General features: G+C 35.3%; 1 protein-coding gene across 12 annotated transcripts in view; it reads left to right on the forward strand.

The window, feature by feature from the left end:
• CASK (peripheral plasma membrane protein CASK) overlaps nucleotides 1-24,214 on the forward strand; it is a 766,374-nt gene that overhangs the window by 393,816 nt on the left and 348,344 nt on the right. The gene's annotated exons all lie outside the window — the stretch shown is intronic.

Raw genomic sequence — 24,214 nt, forward strand, 5'->3', positions numbered from 1 at the left:
AGAATGTTGTGAGAAATAGCTTTTACTATTTTATCAGTAGGGACCGGATTTTTATGTAATATCAAGGTGTAAAATATGTACATATTTATGTAAGAAAAATAAGCTGAATATGTACCAAAATATGTACTTACTTACTTACAAATGGCTTTAAAGAACCCGAAAGTTCATTACCGCCCTCACATAAGCCCGCCATCGGTCCCTATCCTGTGCAAGATTAATCCAGTCTCTATCATAATATCCCACCTCCCTCAAATCCATTTTAATATTATCCTCCCATCTACGTCTCGACCTCCCCAAAGGTCTTTTTCCCTCCGGTCTCCCAACTAACACTCTATATGCATTTCTGGATTCGCCCATACGTGCTACATGCCCTGCCCATCTCAAACGTCTGGTTTTAATGTTCCTAATTATGTCAGGTGAAGAATACGATGCGTGCAGTTCTGTGTTGTGTAATTAAATCATAAAAATATTTAGTATCAGTATCTGCCAGGTATAGGATAGGTAAGACTCTCCAGTTATGATTTCATAGAGCACCCGAATTTTTTACCGCACACTTGACATATTATTATTTTTCCATGTGTAATGAAAGCTTCGTCCATCGCAATGCATGATTTTATTTTTGTCGTTAGGGTTGAAGATACATGGGTCATTTTAGTTAGTTAAAAGCAGTAGATAAACTCACTTGCACTTTATACTGTAAGTACTAAAACTAGAGAACTGAGTGAAATGAATGACACAACAGTACACTGTTTCGCTTTATTAGATTAGAAGAAAATAAGAGGAGATGTGGGACACATGCATTTTATTTAGCTGCTCCCTGTAAAAAACAAAGTACCTACTAAAACTTCAAACTATAGGCATTTACAAACTGATGTTTGAAAAGTGACATTCCTGTCTCATTCAGAAGGGTAGGATAAATCTAGACGAAGACCATATTTTCTAATATCTCGGAAAATCCCATTTTCTTATAGGTCTACTAAATTTAAAATAAGGAGGTCAAGCAATAACCTGAAAAACTATTTATTTTTATTTTTCAATATTTTTCCAGTTTGTTCCTTTACTCCAGCTTCTTTTCAAAAGTCGGCTACTTTATTGGGGCTCATGTCAGGCTTGACACGGGTTTTCCCTGGAAAGATTAGGAAAAGGATGGGTAAGGTTGCAAATTGCATGGAAACGACTTGTTAAAACGTGTGCAGAACAATATTATATCCTTTCTTGGGTAGGAAAAAAAGTTTTTTAAATCTGTGTATTTCAAATTATAAACTTCCCCAGTAGAAGTTTCTTTTTTCCTTTTAGAGAAGTAAAAATGAATAAAATCCCTAAATATGTAGATTTATGTAATATCAAGCCATAATACGTAATGTGGGGTAAATATGTAAAAATATGTAGTATCAAATTTTAATATAGGCCTATTAATGGTAATTACAAGATTCGCAAAGATTTGTTATTTATATAGGCCTACGGTTAGGTTGAAAGGAATATAATATGTAATTACATAAAAATCCGGTCCCTATTTATCAGCAGCAAGCTATATTTAGAAGGGTATGAACAGTGAGTTCTTCCTAACACTTCTCGCTCCTGTTCAGCCGTAGACAGAGAGGCTTACTATGTGGGTGAAAAAAGAGCCAATTGATGGTGATTTATTGTGTTGTGAGACATGGAATCTGTTCAGATAGGTACGTTCTTACTAATGTAACGTCAATTACAAGTTTGTGAAGTATTATTCTTCTTACAGGAGGGTTTAAACATTACAATTGAAAAAATATTTTTTTAAAGTTCTCCAAATATAATGTGAGTTTTAATATAGCCAGTCACGTCCGGTTACAACAACTCTTTTACCATTTAATGCAGCATCATTTAGAGTGTTGAATCCCTGTTTTATAGTTTGCGCTTTCTTGCGCATTTATCAGTAATTAATTTTTTTCAGTGATGGGACATACGGTAACTTTTGCATATTTAGCTTAACAGCAAAAAAGAACCTTAGGGGAGGCCAAGGCGTAGATTAAAATAGATTTGAGGAAGGTGGGCTATGATGGTAGGGACCGATGGCTGGCTGGCTTATGTGAGGGTGGCAATGAACCTCCGAGTTCCTTAAAAACCATTTGTAAGTTGATGTAGTAAGACACTCGGACGGCAAGAATAAATTAGCCTTTAGAGGAAATCAAGAATTCGAAGAATCAATAAGTAAATACAGTTATTTAGAAACCGTAGACTTACTGGCAATGGAAGAAGCCTTCCATGAAAACCCAACTTGAAAGCAGCTCTGTTTTTAAAGACAAATCTCCAGATATCCAAAGCGATTTGATCCAGTCTGTCACTAATGCTTGAAGGGAAAAGATGTTATTGTTCTCGGAATGATTTAGATATTTTGCTTGTACCCATATTTTTTTGTTACGTTTCGCCATTGATAGTTATACCACAGTCTAGTATATACAGTCACGAAGCTCAATATTTACTAAATATGCAAACAATGACAGTTGAAATGTGCATCCATAGATAGTTGCTCACCACCAGGATCGCTACTATCGCCTCATCACAGACCCTTTCTCCAGCAGACGATAAAATGTATTGTAGGCCTACTTTCGATATCGTATTATTTTGAAAAAAAAATTAACACCTTCCTTCCATTATTGAAATGTGAAATACATAAGGTTTATATATTATTTTCATAAATCATATATTATATTTTATAAACTCACCTTCCTGGATTTTTCGGAAGAAGGATAAATCTGACTCCTTTTTCTTACAATATTTACAGTGCCACAAACGTCTCCTTGTCCCATATTATTATTCAAATTATTGTATTTTAGCCATTTACAGTTATTGCAACCGATAACGAACATTTCACAGTTTACACAACTTTTCACAACAAAGCGAAATACGGCACAGTCAATGCCTTCGATCTAGACCAGGCCGTAATGTATGTTCGCGTTTTCTATTTCAGTGTATGTAGCTCAGTGAAATATTATAATATTATAACTTTATTGCGTATCATTGATAAGTTCTATTTAGTATAATGTGTCCATAAGTTCCGTTTACTTCTTGTTGCATAATATGTTGCAGAAATAATTACAGAACTGTGTTATTTTAATGTGAAGAGAATTTTACGCGTTAACATAATCTGTTCGCGTCAACATTTTAAGTTTAGAATGGAAGCTATTTTGAGGTTCAATAAAAACGAATTTATATTGTGATTTTAATTTAGCACATCTACCTTCCTTAATTGTAGACAGAAAATTTACCATACCACTCCTATGAAATGAGTGTAGGTACGTACGATTGTGTTACTTCGTCTCTCAGGTAGTAGATAAATACAATAATTCAGTACTCAATTGTAGTATTAAAATACAGACAAATAGAATGTGACTGGTGTCATACATGCCATTATGTTTAATTATACTGTATAATTTCGAATATAGGAATATAAGTTAAATATAGTAAACATAACCTATACTTTCCATATGACATGACATACATTTGTAGTGGCAGGGCATTGGAGACCACTAAAATTAGACAGAAATGGGCAACTGGTACAGTAAACATAACCTATAATTTCAACATATCTAAATATTCGTGCGGTGTAACTGAAAAATATTGAATCGTGCATAAATGAATGTACAAGAATTTCGCAATATTCAATCGAAATAAAGGCAGTTATTACACATACGAACAACGTAATTTTCAAACCAAAAATAATATTACACCTTAAGTCGCAAGAAATTATGTCTGAAGTGTCTCCTAATCAGTGTTTTAAATTTTATTAATGCAGTTACACTACATTTTAGAGAAATATATGTTACTCTTTATGCATTCTAATTAATTTATATGGTTGAAACGCCGCCCTTCGTGGTCGGGTTAAGCGAGTCACATGGTCTGCTTTACGGCCTGTATTAGATCACGATGGCAGTGACACAGTCTATTGTTCCTAGTACTCACAGCGCTCCAAGCGGCTAGCAACTATCGTGAGAAATGCAAAAAAAATCACCCCAAGCTTCGTGACTGTATATACTAGACTGTGAGTATACTGTTACTTGTTCTTTTTTTGAGTATTTAGCGATACTGTATTAATTGCGCAGTTTTCTAGTATCGGTGGAATTGATGATTGGTGAGATAAATCCGAGAATTCGCCAGATAGTTAACTGGAACCCCACTCGAGTTCATCTTCTAAGAAGCACGGGCGCTGCTCTCTAACCTCTGTGGCACTTGTGTAACTTTGTCGTTTTAAAGCAGGCATGCCAAAACCCTGCACATTGCAGTCGCGCACATTGTGCAGTAGTCTCTTTGCGATGTGCACTTTCTATTCCCCTACCTGGAGGGAGTGAATCGCCTTGGAGGGAAACGCGACAGGGCTATACAGACCTGCAACAGCATATCAGCTTTTGTTTCAGTAACGCAGTTTCAGTACGGGTGCTGATTTGGCTGTGTCTGTGATTGAGTTATGATAAATAAAGTGAGGAGTTCACAGATAACGGAGAAGAGAAATTACGAATCATATAACATAACTGTTACAATGTTTTCCTCAACCAACAATAATTATTTTAAAATGAAAGGCTTTCATCAGCCCATGTCGAGGTAATAGTATTGTGACAGTTTAGATCAGATTAGTAGGCTAAAGTTCTCAAAATATTTTATGGCCAGTGCTTATTTCTTAATCACTACTCTCACGGCAAAACGAACTTGACAGTGGCGTTGTTTTGGAGTCTGTACTAACAATCAATGGTTAGACGACTTATGACTTCCATTTCATAACCTGGTAAGTGGTGAGAATATAGTGAGGAATACATGAGGCTCTTGAGGTTGTAAGGAGCGATGAAAGCAACTATTTGCAAGGCGGAAAATTTTCTGGAAAAATATATAATGACAAATTTTTCATCTCATGTCACTATATTATGCTAATATACTTACATTAATAAATCTTTAAACCTGGCGTAAATAGAATATCGTCGCTTCACAGCTTGTGAACTACACTTTTAATTTCTTTCAGTAACGCTCCCAACTTGTCGATACTTGTTCTCAACGTTTTCCAAATAAACTATATGTGAATTTAAATTTTAAGCTTAATTTATATTATTTATTAATATTAATGTTAATTTATATTGACATACAGCAAAGAAATTATTTCAGTATAAAAACTTCACAATGTCTTACTGCATGTAATTAATTGGGATTATAATATTTTCTTCAATATTTGGTCCCAATAAATAATAATGCTCGACGAACAATGCAAGAGTAGGATCTATTACTTTAAAATAATTAGTACCTCCTACGTAAAATGAAATACTTGTTCGTTTTTTGTTGTTTCGAAATTACTGCAATATGTTTTTCTTCAAATACTTTATAAAAATCATATTAATAAATTATGCTTTACAAACCACTACTTTGTGAAGTATAACTGAGTAAGCCTAAAGTTTCTTGTATTATAATTGTCAAGTATAGACACTGATAATAACTGTGTTTTTTTCCTTCTGCTAAGTGTATTTATAATTTCCAAATGCCTATTTAATCCAACCCTAGGAGCGCAGAATAGATTATTGTACACCCCTCCAGCTAAGAACGGGTAAGAGAAACGCTCGAATGATGCAGTCTGCACAGAACGGCGATCCGCACAGAAAACTGCACATTTAGAGTCTGATTTTTGGCATGCCTGTTTTAAAGTGAGGGATGAAAATAAGCGGAATTTCGCACGAAAAATCGTACAATTTCAGCAATTTACTCGGTACTTTCGAAAACTCTTACCGTTTCAGTAGCCTATATATGGGTCATGATTATTTCATGATCTAGAAAAAGCTCGTCATTGGTTTCATTCCACTTTCCTCAGCAGAGAGTTGATCGATCATTCATCCAATATGGGAGTAACGTATGGTCTGTACGATGATCCCTTCAGTAGTTACAGATGGCGTGCGAAATCGAATTTCGCTACGTTGCTGAATGGACACCAGTTCCGTATAACGGCCGAAATACCATGAGAGAAATTCTTCCCCAGCAAGGCGCTTATTCCGTGCCGGTAGTCCAAGACATGACGCCTTGGACCACGCGGCTACGGCGCAGGACATAGGCCTAATTACACTGATTGTTGTAATTTCATACTTGAATGATGAATTTGCAAAACGACTTAAGTCCACATTTTGGGGGTTTTGAATTGAGAGCATGTTTATGTTACTGTGTGCAAGGAGCATCGTTTAGTAGCAGAACGACTTTAATCCACGACTTTATATAGTTTTTATTAGCAGCAGAATATTTGGTTAAGGCGTAAAACGACTTTAGTCCTGGACTTAAGTGCTGAAGAAACTTACATAATATGTAATTTTAATCATACACTCAACTGACAAAATGTCTTTTATCTGTTGTCATTGGTGATTCTTTCTGAACTTATCTCACGTTTACCATTTCTTCCAGTGCATCCTTCAGTAGGCAGTTCTATTCAGCCAGTGACACAACCAATTCCCTTTCTACTTCTTGAATATTTTCAGCATCATTCTTTCTCCACACTTTCCAACACAGTGGTTTATCCCCGATCAGTGAAACCAAAATTCAAGATATTCGTGATGAAGTGAATACATTTTACGAAAACATTATAGCATGGGAGACAACAAAGAATTGAAAGATGAAACTAAGCTGTGGTCTCGTTATAACACTCCTAAGAGTTGTCTGTGCTCTTGTGATTAACAGATTGTTCAAAATAATGTTGTTCAACAATTACAATAACGTTATTTTATGATTTTGGAATAAATACATTTAGTTAAACATGTTTATGTGTCAGTAACCTAATAATTATTTATTTTATTTATTTATTTATTTATTTATTTAACCTGGTAGAGATAAGGCCATGAGGCCTTCTCTTCCTCTCTACCAGGGGATTACAACTACAATATTAAGAATACAATTACAATTATAATTACAATTAATATTAAATTTACAAATACAATAAAAATCAAAGTACTAAAAGATTAACTGATTAATAAAAGCTAGACAGTTTATTGTAAAAGTTAAGAAGAGAGAAGCATTTGTTTTATTGATTAAGTAAAAATTAAACCTACTCTACGCAGTAAGAAAATGCTTAATAAGTTTGTTTTTGAACGCTACTAAATTCCGACAGTCTCTGATGTCACTGGGTAGGGTATTCCACAAGCGCGAGAGCGAGATTGTGTATGATGATGAATACGATGATGTCTTATGTGTTGGTATGGCTAGTATGCGGCTATTTTGCGTGCTTGTGAAGAGATTATGATATGATGACAGGTAACTGAAACGGGAGGCAAGTTAGGTAGGTGTAGAAGTGTGAAGGACTTGGAAAAGAACAAGAGAATGAAAATTTCTACGTTCGTTAAGCCGTAGCCAGTTTAGAGTTTGGAAAGGTGGGGTAATGTGGTCGCAGACGAAGCAAACACGAGAATTATGAACACGTTGTAATTTTTGCGACTGGTTGACATTGAGGTCAGTCAGTAGAAAATCACAATAATCGAAGTGGGGCATTACTAGTGTTTCTCTAGTATTTTCTTGAGTGATAGCGGAAGGAATTTTCGAATGATGTTTAAGGAATGTAGTATGGAAAGCACTTTTTTGGTAATATGGGTTACTTGGTAATTACGATACAGGATTGAAGTTAATTTTCAGAACAACTTAAGTCCTGAAGATAATTATTTTTTTTACGACCTGAAGAAGAATATAAAAGTATGAATTTTTATAATAAAAATATTTCTCTTACATATAAAAAATTATATTCTAACAATATGTGGTTCAGCGAAGCTAAAAACAGTTTTCTTTAATGTTCTCAAAACTACTTCTAGGGATAAAATAAAATAAAGTTTGAAAGGGCCGTCAATGCTTATCTATATTTTGACGGCCCATTCAAACTTTATTTTATTGTAGCTTGCTTATCGGACAAACTCGTAACAAAATGAAATTACTTCTAGGGACTTAAGTCGTTTTGCAAATTCACCATTCACTTGTAGTTCATGTTTCAGCACAATGCACATGTATTTGTATTTTTCAGTGTTTTTCCTGTACATATTCCAGAGTTCCAATCAGCATTCCTAGAATAAATATTAGGTTGTTTTTGATGTCGGGTAAAACTTGACAAGAAACAAAATATGAGTGTTTTAGTATGCATCAATTTTCACTGCGATGTGTGGGATTGTGCTGTGGCAGTCAGATGGCTTCTTGTCGCCCCGAGCAGTGTTTTAGCGCGGCACTGTAATGACAAAGTCCTTTTGAGTATGCGGATCATGTTTTTATGCTCCCCGGCGCCACCTCGCACGAAGTGTCACGGGGGAAACATCAATCTTTCAGATACGTATACGTTACCGCTTTTGATTTTTGTATGGCCAAACTGTCATCTCTACTTTATTCATAGGGTAATTCAGAGGTGTGACATGAAGATGGATTCCTCTTGTATACACCCTGACGTGAAAATTTACAGTAGGATCTGTGTAGCCTGTAACTTCACTGTATACAAATTGAAGTACCCTGCACATGATTGATTGTTCCTGCAGTTATTTTGTAAACTAATCTAGCTGTAAATGGGTAAAAAAACTCGTTAAGAAGGGCTACATTTTCCAGAAAATAAATTCAGTAAGAAGGAAGTGAATTGTTATTGCGAATACGAGGTACTTTAGGATCATTTTATTTACAAACTAGTGGCTTGTGGAGCAAATGCTGCATTTCTAGATTAACTCATACATGCTACATGCGCTACCATCTCAGACGTGTGGATTTAATGTTCCTAATTATGTTAGGTGAAGAATACAATGTGTGCAGTTCTGTGTTGTGTAACTTTCTCCATTATCCTATAACTTCATCCTCTTAGCCCCAAATATTTTCCTAAGCATCTTGTTTTCGAACATCCTTAATCTCTCTTCCTCTCTCAAAGTGAGAGTCCAAGTTTCACAACCATAAAGAACAACCGGTAGCATAACTGTTTTATAAATTCTTAATTTCAGCTTTAAATATCTACACCACACCACCATTAAATATATGGATAAGACCAATACCGTTTGAATAATAACTATAAAATTATTTCATTTTTAATAACAATATTGTTATCTTACGTAAGTTTTGTAAAGTCTACTATATAGCGGTCACTCAGTAAATATTACAGAAATGAAGATCTAACTACAAATATTCTCTATGCCTACTTACATAAACCCAAAAGATTTCACTTTCATATCATCAATAAAACGTTAAATCTGTATAATTAGTGACAAATACAACATCATTCACTGTAACAATATTTCATTTTTAATCGTAATAATATAATCAAACATTCTTAAGTTTTGTAGTTTTTAATATCCAGCACACAGACAGGTGTACTCAGAAAATTACACACCAGAGAATCTGACGTGTAAATTCTTTTTAGTAAGTCTTGAAGTTTTTAATAACGAATATTACAGAAACGTTCTGAAAAGCTTACACAAATGAAGATCGACATATTGGAATTATGATGTCACAGAACCTGAGCCATCTGAACTCTAAATATGTCAGTAATGCTGCAAGTCGTAGCCTTCGTGTGATAGTGTTTGTTGTAGTGTGTTTGTATTTTGTTTTATTCTGAAATCCCATTATTTCTCAAAACTGACGACAGATGGATTTTGGAAAATAGGGTAATCATATAGGAAAATTGACATTTCACTGAAAACTACTATTTTTCTGAAAAACTTTGGGTTCCAAGCTTCAAAATGAGGGGTCATTTATTAAAATCCGTTCAGCCGTTTACCCATCATTTCTATTACCAGTTCAAATTATATATATATATATATATATATATATATATATCTGTGTGTGTGCGTGCGTGTGTGGAAGAATGTTATACGATAAAATATATAAATTAATAATAAATAAAAAGAGTGCAAGTTGTAGATATCTAATAGGGAAACAAGATTTACGCCTATGGTTTTTAGAAAAAAATATTCATCTGAAAATGTATTGTAAATAATTACATTTTGTATAAACTAAAGAGCTGTAATTATTTTGTTTTTGTTCTTTCCTTTGCAATAAGAATAAAATAAATAAGGAAAATGCCATCAAGTAAATGTCATAAATAAAACATTAGAAGAAAGCAAAGAAATAAAATTTCTGTACAAGACAAGGTACATTTTGAAATTGAAGACTTCCTCGGAAAAAGTATGTATGTATGTATTTATTCACACTGCAGTGGGTATATACCCGGTGGCAGTGGTAACTAATTACACTCAATAATGACAATAATAAACTTATTAATTAAAATAAAATTAATAATAATACTAATAATTAATACTAACAATAATTAATAATAATAATAATAATAATAATAATAATAATAATAATAACAATAACAACAACAGGGAATATACTAAATTAAATGAAACGATCACTTAAAATAACGTTTGAAATAAATCTAATTTGTATCTTAAAACTAAGATCGAACTAAAACCCACGAGTATATGTTCATATCTGCACAAGTACCTTTCATATTACACTCATTTCGCTGTCAACTCACTCACTGCACTGTAACTACGACACATTTCACTGATTCACATCATATTCTTGAAATAGTACAAAGTAATTCCTAAGCATTTATTTATAACAAATTATTGCGTTCAGTGGCTGAATAATCTTCTATCTTTGTTTAGTCAAATGGTTGTGATAGCAAATATAGGCCTAACGAAATATACCTGAAATTATTATCCTTTCTTCTGAAACATGATGTAGGTTACATCCTTGTTACAGGGAGGTTTTCAATTAAATTTATTTATTTATTTTATTGCTAGTAAGTTTCAAATGAATACAAGTTAATGTAATATACGTATAGAGGGTGTTAAAAATAACGTTTACAACGTTTCAGGGATCATAGAGGAGGTAAAGCGAACATCTGTTTTAAGTGACAAAACTTTAGCAGATGCGCCGTTTTGCCGCTAGATGGCCTGGAGGATAGATGACTTGACTTCCGTCACAACACACACTGGTTAGTTCTGTTTGTGCACGACAATTTTGTAGGGCCTTATCTGTTGCCTAACACTCTCCGTGGTGGTAATTATTTTGTTTTTCTACGCGACGTCCTACCAGAACTTTTAGAAAATATCCCATTGAACATCAGAAAACGAATATGGTTTCAGCATGATGGTGCCCCTCCACACTTTGATCGTCGTGTCAGGAACCACCTAAATGCTACATTTCCCGATCGCTGGATTGGCAGGGCTGGGCCGGTACCGTGGCCACCTCGATCACCGGATCTAATCCCACTGGATTTATTTTTGTGGGGAGACGTGAGACGTTTTGTGTATGAGACAACGATCGATACGGCAGAAGACTTAGTTGCTCGCGTTGTTGAAGCTGCACATGTTATTAGAGACAATGTTGGCCTTCTTGAGCGTTGCAGACATTCCATAGTACGAAGGTACCAGTTGTGCAATGCCTTCCATGGACGGCAATTTGAACACCACCTCTAAAACGACAATTGGTTTTGTTCTTTATGGATTATACTAACACTTACGTACACAATAAACGGCGCATCTGCCAAAGTTTTGTCACTTACAAAAAATGTTTGTTTTTACCTAATTCATCATCCCTGAAACGTTGTAAACGTTATTCTTAACACCCTGTATATTTATATAATAATGTATATTTTATATGTTTTCATTGTAAGAAATTGCATTCACAAAATTGTGAACGTAATATAAAAAAAAAATATTTCTCATCATTTGTACAGTAGCTAACGTGTATCCACTAGTCACCTTGATCCGGCATGTTCGCCGCCACCAAAGCTCTGCGCTGTTTGGATGTTAGTTGTTGTTTTAATCATTTACTTTACTGATGTATTTACTTACTTCATTTACTTATTAGAAATATTAAGATGGTGCTTACCATTACATCAGACGATCGAAGTGTTCACATCTGTTTATAAACGTGGATAATTTCTATTAATTCAATTTCTCCTATCCTGACTTTGACACGCTGTTTCATATAAAGATTACAGAACAATCTCTTCTCTTTCCAATCTACACCTATTTTCTTCAGAATTTCCATCAGTTTATTCCAATCCATTCTGGCAAATGTCTTTTCTAGTTCCACAAATACTATATACACTAGGGCAGGTATGCTCAAAATTGTAAAAGAGCCGATTACACGTATGATGCTGCACTGCACAACACACACAGTGTACGGACTGGGCTCCGCAACTACTTTTCAGCATCGACCGTGGCATAGTTCTTACACTCTTAGAAATACGGATAATGAACTGAATGAGAAAAAGGAAAACGTATAAACTGTAATAACCAGTCATTACATTATTTATTATATTTAATATAGTTATAATGTTATATCATAGGTAATATTATTTTCATGTTCCACCATATATTGCGGTCTATTCAACATGTGGATTCTTTTCTGCAAGTAATCGGAAATATATTTCCAACGAATTTACTGCAATGCGCTAAAGATGCTCATCTGTTAATCGGGATATATGTTTGGCTTTAGCAACCTTCATTCTCGAAAATAATAATTGTTCGCACACGTATGTCGAGGCGAAGGTAGCTAACATAGTGGCAGCGAATAAGCTCATCTTGAGATATTTCGTTTTGTTTATTTTTTAATAATTCTATGCTTGTCAAGTCATATTCTCTGCATTTAGTTCTGAATTCTACGTTACTCTGTAAATCAGTTGACTCGTACTGGAATTGCACCCTCACGGATTGTACTAAATTTGCTATGAAAGAATTAACAAAAAGATTAATATCACGTCTAAAATCACTAAATCTATGTTCTGTGAATTCACATTTCAGCTGTTTCAGTACAGAGATATAATTAACTATACTTTGTTCAGGTACATCTCTCTACCGTGAAAGGTTTTAGTGCCTTAGCCTTAGCTAATTCACGAGATACTGCATAACTTGCTCCTAAACATTGACTATGAATTGTTCGACTCTCTTCAATGTTTAGACTTTCATGAAATGCTTTCAATTCTTGAAGCTGTAGTGCACGTTGCACCCCTGAAAAATAATTTTACCTAAATATGCATTTCTGCTGGAATAAAATCACCACAATAATAATAATAATAATAATAATAATAATAATAATAATAATAACGTTGGTATATGAATACATATTACAGAAAACAGCTTCCCTGTCACTTCGGCATGTTCTGGATGGCAGAGCCTATAATGTCGTTTTATGTTGCTCAGTAGTATTCCTGACAGAACCTTACAACATAGTAAACACTTTACGTTTTCACCGAACGCACAACAAAAAGTCTTCCTCCCACACTGTACGGAATGATTGCTTACAGAAGGTTTGACTGTTATTGTCCCGCACTGTTCGTACGTTTACTAAGTACTTGAACTGCCTTCCGTAGTCATCCGTCGAGCTTCGAACAAGGAACAGCACGCTCTACTTTGGAAGGTTGTGATTACAGAACGTAATCGGGAGTTAGAGAGTGAGCATGCCTGCACTAGGGTGTATCTATCGATGGTTAAATTTTTTTTTTTTAAGAAATTTAAAAAGTGGGGATCTAAAAGGTTGTTTTATGTGTTAATTATTGCCTATACTAAATTTGGTCCTCATACGAAGATTTCTAGTCGGGGCGCATTAGCTTTAAAGTTTAAGAATTTTATGTTATGTAAATCTATATTTAAATAACTTCACAGTTCTTTGCTTGCTACACACTGTAATATTCATTATATTTTTTATATTATCTGTTACTTTAAACATGTTAATATTACTTAAGTAGCTAGATAACTGAACAGAACTCTTAAAAATATTTACAGGCTATAACAACCCAGAACCCACCACGGGGATGTGGTTGCTATCGAGTTCTTTCTTTCCGTTGAAATAAATACCCTGGGGAAAGTTTGTTTCTTCTAATTCGTTCTTAAGGACAGCACTACAATTTTTCTTTACCTGTCGTTGAATTTTGCTTTTATGTATTAATTTTCTTCCGTTCTCTTTAGATACTAGTTAAAGATCTTCTGAAACTGCCGAGGTAATTGCCGCTACTTTTCTTACTGACACACCCATTTTATTGGTAATTTCAGAAACTGCTGGCAGAGAAATTCTCAACTGCGAAGTGCATTTTCGATTTGCAGGTCTTGATGTAGATTTCAGCGGATATTTTCAAGTGAAATTCGATTCCGAAAAATTATTTTCTCCTGATGCTGCTCTGTTGTATGGCACACTCTGAAGAAATAGATGGCAGCTCTTCTTTTCCTTTACGTTTCATGGATCTTATTTCCTCTTATTTTTGCAGCTTTTTTGTTACTACATTGTTCAGACTTCCAATCGTCATTCTTCTACATGTCCGTTGATGGCCAGGAAATTTCTTTCTTTTTATGGTATTTTTCGCGACTTTTCACATTTGCAGTTCGCAAAGTCAAGTCCTTTGCATGTTGCAATATCAAATATTCTTAGGTTGTTACGTCTCATACAGTTCAGTTTAGATTTATTACATTTCTTACTTTTTCCTTGTTTTTAATAAATTCTTCACTTTATTATGATAATTTAATATCATATCTGTTATTGTTTTGATGTAATTGTATGGCAGAGATCGAAGCGTGTTTTAATGTAATCACTACTTTATCTGTAACTTCTTCTGCAATTACACGCACTGCAAGTTCTTACTTCCTTCACCTTTTAATTCTATGCGAGTGAAGAGATAATACCTCATTACATCTCGATAGGTCGGAAGTGTTTTGTTATTCAGTTCTTTTGGGACATTAAAAATATCCTCCGCCCTGACAGATGTCTTCTTTCTTGTTCTGGTGAAGATTGCGACATTAGAAATAATACGAAACTCTCAAAACACACATACAATGCACTACAAGCAAAGGCTCGAGAGAAACTGACGAACAGAAAACAGGGAAATTGTGATAGAAAGCAGAAGTGATAACCACCCCTTGTCTTCATCCGCTCCCTCCTCCTACACAGTACGCACCCTGATTTGAAGTATATTGCGTTGCCAGTTTGAAAGTGTCTATTTAGTTATATATAGGCCTACAAACATTTATAACATCTGAACGTCCTTAATATTCAGTATCACAGAATGTAATTTTTTTCAAATTTTTGTGAATTCTATAAAACTTGGAAGGCTTTTGCGCCTCGGTGAAAATTTAATCTAAAGCTCTAATATTTTTTGTGCATAATTTTTAGATATAATGACAACTTTTCCGCACCACATGTTTTTAAATTTGTAATTTAATTTTTTCGATAACCCTAATATACACTTCTTTATTCTTCTCTAGGTATCTTTCGCTTGTTGTTCGCAGCAGTTCATTTGCATCTATCGTACCTTTTCCCTTCCTGAAACCAAACTGCTCTTATTCCAATTGTCCTTTCATCTTGGAATACAAACGTCGATTCAGTACTCGCAGGTTACGCATCTTGGGAGGGGATAATAATAATAATAATAATAATAATAATAATAATAATAATAATGATAATGACGAAAAAGGATTTTACATTTTAAGGGAAGAAGTTGAACAAGCACTTAGGGAAATGAAGAATGGGAAAGCAACAGGAGTAGGTGGAATCCCCATTAAATTGGTGAAATGCTTGGGTAAAGACATGAAGGAAATTCTGTCCTTATGCAACGAAATATATGGAGAAAGGCGAATGACCTGAAGATTTCAGGGAGAGAGAGTTACTGCCAATACCGAACATAAAATAATGCCAAGAAATGTAACAAGTTCAAGACCATCAGCCTGACATAACAGGTTTCGCTTACAACACACTGCGCAAGTGCAGTGAACAAGAGCCCCTGTATATTATGCTATTTGTGGACAGTCGTGTCAAATTGTTGCCTAAAAACAGGTGAACTCTCATCAAGATTCGCTCCAAATTTTAATTCTGTATCTGTAAATAGCAGCCAGAACCTCAACCAGAGGTGTATTTTTCTATTGTTAAGTTTAAATAAATAAATACATACCGATAATTACCTCCACATAGCCTTTTTCTCTTATCTATACTCTAACCACGTCGTAAATACCAGATCACTTACCTGTGGCGCATTAAGTATATCTCTTCATAGAACATCTCGTTATTCATCATCTTTTACTGTATCCACCTCGTGACAATGGAATTCCCTGTCACAAAGTATTAGGGGCTGCAAGACAATAAACACTTTTAAATACAGCTTAAAAGATAACCTTCTTAGCATTTCACTCCAATCATACTGACTTTAACCATCAGGGTGCTATTCATAGACATTTCGCAGCACGCGCTACGAGCGTACTAAGCTAGCCCCGGCTATCGACTGGTAATAACTTGTACAGAATTCAAATCATATCCTATCGCTAACACTGGTTTATGAATATGAAAAACGCTGATCATCCACCGGAAACCCGTGCTAAAAATGTCTATGAATACGGCCCTTACTGTCTACATTGTTACTCCTTCCTTTAGACATGCATCCTGATAGTGCTGTATTTTCAAAATTGTCTCATAATAATCTCTTTCTATTATGTAACATTATTTGAAATATATTAACATTCTATGTATTTTAGCTTAATTCTGCTACATAGTTTGTATTTCAGTGTTTAATTAATAGTTCAATGTATTTTTTTTGTTTAATTCGTAAATAACTCTTGTATACATGTAACTCTTATCTAAATCAAATTGTTGAATTCTTTGTAAGTTTATACATATGTATGTACACGTTTTGCTGGTTGAGTTGAAGAGAAGGCCTTACGGCTTTAACTCTGCCAGCTAAAATAAATAATAATAATAATAATAATTATTATTATTATTATTATTAATATTATTATTATTAATATTATTATTATTATTATTATTATTATGTCAGCTCTTCTTTCTGTTCAAACTTTTCTAAGTGTGTAATCAGTGTAATGGTTCTTATATATTGTCACAGTTTTGAAATTAAACCCTCTGGTTCAACTTTTTAACTTGTTGGAAATATGTGACATGTGGTCGTTCTTAAAGTCTACAATCCAATAGTACTTCCGTTCCCTTCCGCCTGTTAGATATAATATCATGTTTTATCCGACATTCTTTTCTTTCCTTAACTTTTGTGGTTCGTAGCGTGATGGGAAAGGCCCCAAGAGACAGTTCTCGGGTGGTCCCTACCTGACTCATTGTAAAAAGTTTGCGGGGTAACAGGAAATTCCATTACCGACAAAAGAAGAAAATGTCGAACCCTTTCTCGTCTACGTAAACGCTTACAGTATATAATTAACAAGCCGTTTACTTTATTATTTGGTACACAATAATTGCAAGCATTTTGCATAAATATAGTTATTGATTCTTAATTTAATACTCAAGATAGGTTTTGTCAGAATTTTAAATTTGATGCTTTAAATGAATATTTAAATTAATTAAATTTATAAACTTAAACAACTCATCAGTTGAACTATACAATCTACTATTCAATTTACAGCACATACAATTCATCAGTTATGCTAAACAAAAATATGCAAAGCATAGTAAACAGATTAAGTCAATATAAAAACATATTTTAGTTGAGCTATATAAAATTGTACATGTCATTTTAAGTAGAATAATTCAATTCACAAGCATAAACAATTCATCATTTGTGTAGAAGGTATGATTATGTAGAAATTTGGTTAATTCTTTTCTAAAACTTTTCTCATGGTTCTTCAAATCTTTAAGATAATTAGGCAGTGTGTTTGTCTTATTATTACTTATTTAGGTATATCTTCGTTGTTCCTGCAATAACTCCTATGTGCAAAATATACAATTTTTCAGTAGGAGGAAAAAACACATTTATTCATTCTATGGTAGCCGTACATACGAGATTGTGAGTTCTTACATTTTCGAAAGAAAGAAATATAATTACATATAGGAGATTTTATTATTTGCTGTATCACTATTTAAGTTATCTAATAGAGCAAAAATCTGAAAAATCGATAAATATGTCACATAGGAGTTATTGCAGGAACGACTATCTATTTTATTCGGCATTATCATGAAAGCATATCAAATGGGAAATAGTTCGGGTTCTTTTCCTATGACACATCTGAGATAAATATCTAATGGAAAACTGAATATGAACGAAGCCCGTTACTTAGTTTATGAGGGAAAGCTCTACTCAAAGAGATAAAGAGACATACAGCTTGCATGTTCATGAATCAGTTTTCCACTATGAAAGATTGTCGAAATGTGTATTTCCGTCCAAATCTAAAAGTAAACTTTGTTCACAGTCTGATAGTTTCTCTATATTTCTTACAAAAACAAAATTAAAGTGATTCGATTGACTTTTTACTATTGTGTGATACATATTCATTTTATATTCGGTTATTTAACAACTCTTTATTAACTACTGGGATGTAAATAGTGATGGAATTGGTGACAGTGAGGTTGAGTTTGGCGAGATGAGGCCGAGAATTTTCCATGCGCTTACCTGGCTTCCTTCTTACAGTTATAGGAAAAACCTCAACAAAAGCCAAACCATGTTATCAACCCAAGCGAGAATCGAACCCACCGCCCAAGCGCAGCTCCTGATCAGCAGGCTACCACACCTACCACCTGAGCAGGGGCGGCTTTCGAAGAGGGGCTGCGGAGCTGCAGCACCCCCAGACATTTGTAGCTCTTGTCTCGTTTTATGTCGTGAAATACATTTATTATACAGTCTCTATTTAGCAGCTCGAATTTTTAAAAACATTTCGCTCTCATTGACATGCACGCAATCGTTAGTGAAGTCACTTCCTCCCCTGGTGCTGCCAGAGCGAAGCCAGAGACAAGGACTATGGGTGAAGCCACTTCCTCCCCTGGAGCTGCCAGTCTCGTCTCGGATGCTTTGCGCGTTAGTTTTACCCAAAGAGTTTGTAATATATATATATATATATATATATATATATATATATATTATTACAAACCCTTTGGTTTTACCCCTCCCCCTGCTGCCCCTGACCATGAATCTAGAGTTTCCAGGAGCTGCAAAATTTGCAGCAGCTTGTCAGTAGCGCGCAGTTTTAAATACATTTTCTTTAACGTTGTGAGTATAAGAAGTGCAACAATGTTTAATTCTGTAGAATATTTACAGTCTATTCAGTTCAGTACCTTAACAATTCAGGAGAAATGTGAAATTAAGTGCCTATCAGTTGAATCTCATAATGGAAAGAGCGCTAAACAAATTACAAAGGCTCGCATATTTTTTGCTGATTTATCCAGTATACCTGCTTTCTTCTTTCGATCTCCATACAGTCTATATTGGATTAATGTGTTTCAAAGACAATTCAATCAGCTGGGGCAACAAGATGGAATTTTAAAATAAGAACAGTAAATGTTGTTCATGAGAAGAAGGAGCCATTGCTAGAATGTTTTCAAACCATAATGGAATCTGAAACATCTAATATCACAATAAATGAGGCAAGCGCCCTGGTGCGTACTCTTGAAGATCCTGAATTCAATTTCTGGCTCAGTTTTTTTTTCATTTATTGATGTATCATGTAGATATATTATACAACCAACTACAACATCGCCAGTTAGATATTTCTAAGGTTCAAATCAGCATATAAAAAATTAAATTATGGTTTATTAACGACACTCGCGACTGCAGGGGTTATATCAGCGTCGCCGGTGTGCCGGAATTTTGTCCCGCAGGATTCTTTTAAATGGCAATAAATCTACTGACATGAGCAAGACAAGCGCATGGAACTAATATTTAACCCTGCGTTACTCATGTTATAAATATTCTCACCATTGCTCAGGTGGGGTTTCACAAACCCCATTTTAAATAACTAATATATTTTTCCTCAAGTTTCAGAAATCAGATAAACGCAATTAAATATACTATTCTTAGTTCACTTAAACAATTTCTTAAGTGAACTCTTCTGGATGTGATTGAAAAGTATACAGATCCACGGAGTACACACTAGCTCCATCTCTTAGATTTTCGTTGAAATATACGCACCGGGGTTTACCACACCCCACCTGAGTAATGCAGGGTTAAATAAGGTAAATTTCACGGTTTATTTATGTATGCAGCCCCTCTGAATTCAATACCCACGAGCCGCCACTGCACCTGAGCTATGGCGCTGACTCAGTACGCATTTACTTTATGTGTTATTATCTTCTGTCTTTGAATACTGTGGAATTCGTAACAAGTACATAAAATGAGAATTTCCAATCTGTTAATTGAATTTTATGACCAAGACGAGAATCGATTTCATATAACGAATTCCCTGCTGGAAACCAATGTGAGGTCGTAAACCTGTCGGGCGGGATGGATACCAGACCCGATATTGGTCATTCTGACTGGAGTCTCGTATCTCCCTGATTCTCGGCAACACTGCTCCCTGAGGTCTCCCCTCCGGCAGTGGAAGAACAGTAAACCACAAACAGTGGTTAGTAGTAGTCGTTCTCATGGCACAGACGAGTTTAGGGATACTGGCACGTGTGTAATGCATTCGGTGTAAATGCAGAAAATGTGATCGGTTATACAAATAACAATTTCGCATTTGTATTTTATTCAGAATAGTTATTGCTACATAACACAGAATAAATATGGAAAATTCCTGTTATTATTCGGTTGAGAAGCTTTTGTCATCTAGTCTGCTGTCAAAAAATCTGAAAGTTAGAATTTATAAAACAGTTATATTACCGATTGTTCTTTATGGTTGTGAAACTTGGACTCTCACTTTGAGAGAGGAACATAGGTTAAGGGTGTTTGAGAATAAGGTGCTTAGGAAAATATTTGGGGCTAAGAGGGATGAAGTTACAGGAGAATGGAGAAAGTTACACAACACAGAACTGCACGCATTGTATTCTTCGCCTGACATAATTAGGAACATTAAATCCAGACGTTTGAGATGGACAGGGCATGTAGCACGTATGGGCGAATCCAGAAATGCATATAGAGTGTTAGTTGGGAGGCCGGAGGGAAAAATACCTTTAGGGAGGCCGAGACGTAGATGGGAAGATAATATTAAAATGGATTTGAGGGAGGTGGGATATGATGGTAGAGAATGAATTAATATTGCTTAGGATAGGGACCGATGGCGGGCTTATGTGAGGGCGGAAATGAACCTCCGGGTTCCTTAAAAGCCAGTAAGTAAGTAAGTAAGTTATTGGTACATTATGTTAACTTATGCGTCACATATGTCCTCAAATTTTAGACTGTCTTTTAAGGTCAGTTTTGTTCAGTAGTTATCAGTATATTTTCTCTGTTTCTCCTTGATTCTGCTTCGTCTTACTCTGGCACTGTCTCTTCCCCTATTTTTGTCTCTTGCATGTTTTTGTTTCTGCCTCCAGCATTGCATCTGATTCTGCTCCGTCTGTGTCCATCTCTCCGTTTCTGTTTCAATCTTGCACCTATTTCCGCTCTCCGCCTCTTTCTCCATCTCTCAACATCGTTTTCCGTCACTCCTCTTCTCTCTCCATCTCTCATCACTTTTCGGCTCTCAGCTATTGTTTCCATCTCTCCACCTATGTCTCTGTTTCCATCCTTTCGCCTCTTTCCGTCTCTGTGGCTCTGCTTCCGTCTCTTCAACTCCGTTTCCATTTCTTCTCATTTCTATTCGTCTCTCGGCTATTATTTCCATCTCCGCTTCTGTCTGTTCGCATCTGTTTTCATCTCTCCGCCTTTTTCCGTCCCTTCGGCTCTTTTTCTGTCTCTCCGGCACTGTTTCTGTCTCTCCGGCCTTGTTTCCATCTTTCACCTCTGCTTCCATCTCTTCTCATCTCTAGCCATCTCTATTATTGTTTCCATCTCTCTACCACTACTTCCTTCTGTTTGCATCTCTTCCAGTCTCTCCGCTTGTTTTTTCATCTCTTCTCATCTATATCTATGTCTGTTATTGTTTACATCTCTCTACCACTACTTTTCAGTCTGTTCGCATCTCTTCCAGTCTCTCCGCTTGTTTTTTCATTTCTTCTCATCTATATCTATGTCTGTTATTGTTTACATCTCTCTATCACTGCTTCAGGCTGTTCGCATCTCTTCCAGTCTCTCCGCTTGTTTTTTCATCTCTTCTCATCTATATCTATGTCTGTTATTGTTTACATATCTCTACCACTACTTCAGTCTGTTCACATCTCTTCCAGTCTCTCCGCTTGTTTCTATCTTGTAGTTATTGTTTTCATCTCTCCACTTCCGCTACTGTCTCTTCGCCTCTGTTTCTCTGTTCCTGCCACTTTCTGTCTCTCATTTGTTTCCATTTCTCCTCATCTGCATCCGTTTCTCTGACAGTTTCCGACTCTGATTTTGTCCCAGTCTCCTTCCGTCTTTCTGTCAGACTCTGTCCTATCTTTCTCTCTCTACTTATGTCCATATCTGTCTACCTCTGCCTCTACCTTGTGCGTCTTGTTAGTCTTATCTTTTCTGGTTTTATTTCATCTTGCCTTATGTTTCTTAATGTTTATTTGTGTTTTCTACTCTGTATGACTGGCCCTCTTTGAATACAGAGGTTTAGATACAGTGAATAAAACATTTTATCCACCAGCATTTAATTCTCTCCCAACGTGGGATTTAATATGAATAAATATGAAATGCGCTTCTGAGGAAACCTCCAAAACATAATGACGATTCTGTGACGAAAGGTAAAAGGATTTGATTAAATTCCACGACTTTCTGCAGACGGCAAACATAAAAGCAAGTTCTTGTAGCGTAACTGGGAAAACGTTTGATGTAACAGAATGATAAAAGAGCAGATATACGCCGGTTGCAGTCGCCTCTAATGCTACATCTAGAGACCAACATATTTCAGTTGGAAGGTCACTTAGACATGGACTGGAAGTGTTCGGGTTCCATTCATAATGAATGAAAAATAGTTTCTGTTTCCATTTGCATATTTCTAAGACTGATCAAATGAGTTTTGAAGCTTCTAAGCGTAGCTCAGTTATTTTATGGCTTCTCATCAAAATATAATGATATTCGATGGCGTGCACAGTCTGAAAGATTTCAAATGATTAAGAAAGATTTGGATTAGATGTTAAGACTTTACTATTATTTTCGTTACAGAAAGTGTAGATTTAAAACTACAGGGACATCATTTTATTTTTACTAACTTTCCCAATATTAACCTGACTATAACTTTGGATTAACGGTTGAAAATCGGAAACACCGTTTGCTACCCCTTTCCACGACTAGAGTTCGATGATACTGGTGTAAAATACAAACAAATGACTTTACTAGGTATAGAAGGGAAGAAAAGTAGTTCATTCATTTATGTAAAGTAGGAAATATCGCGATTTTGAGTTTGATAATTTTCATTAGGTTTTTCTTTAATCAAAATACACTACAGTATTAACAATAAGTGTTTTTACTCACGAATTGAGCTATCCATGCGGACGTATTCATTACGCAGTGTACATTATATTGTCTACAGCACATTAGCGTACAATATAGAGAATGAAGTTAAATTGAAAAATAATCATAATATGGATATTTAAACACTATTTTGAAAATGGTGACCGTTCATTTCGATACAGGCTTCAGTTCTTTTTGTGCATATTGTCGCACTATAGACTATTGTACCTAATTACAATTACCAGTTTCGTCCTTCGTACTAGTAACTCGAAATAATTCTGTACCTACTCTATGAAAGAGTACCTTACGTACTGTAAATTCAATCTTCACTTCTGCCCGACCCGAAAACATGCAATTACTCAGACATGCTATCTACTGTGCGTCCAAGTGGTTATGTCGCAGGGTCGTATGAAGGGGGGAAATCACGTGAAAATTAATTAACGAAGCCCATTTATTTAAGTTATTTTAAACAGTTGTATAATATTACGTAGACGTCCAATTCCTAACATAAATTAATGTTTTCAGAAAAGAGCTAAGCCAACCCAGCCACTAGCCTTTACAGAGGGGCGAGCAGAAGCGAGTGAGGGAAACCGGGATGCGACATAGGCAAACGGACGACAGTACCTATGATTCAATATTGAAAGCTCTTTCGTCACTGGAAAACGCGACATATTTCTGGAACGTACTATACTCACTAACTCAGTACTGTTTGTGTTTGCTCTGACCGTAAGGCGACTTTGACTGTATACGCTTGTTTCGTTATGGAGAACGGTTGGAAGTTTACTAGTAGAGGGGGTGGGAGTGAAATACATTCAAGAACTCAGGTACAATAAAATGATGTCCCTGTATAATATAACCCAGAGAAACTTGTTTAAATAAATTTATCTCCATATTTTAATTGCGAAGGATTTTGTTAATTGTGTGTTCATATAAAACCTGCGCTGCGTTTTCAGTAACGCAGAACGAACAGTAAGTTCCTAATGAGTGAAATATACCACATCGTCGGCATTCCTAATACATTAAGGC

Source organism: Periplaneta americana, chromosome 16 (assembly GCF_040183065.1).
Source record: "Periplaneta americana isolate PAMFEO1 chromosome 16, P.americana_PAMFEO1_priV1, whole genome shotgun sequence".
In the NCBI taxonomy this organism is placed as follows: Eukaryota; Metazoa; Arthropoda; class Insecta; order Blattodea; family Blattidae; genus Periplaneta; species Periplaneta americana.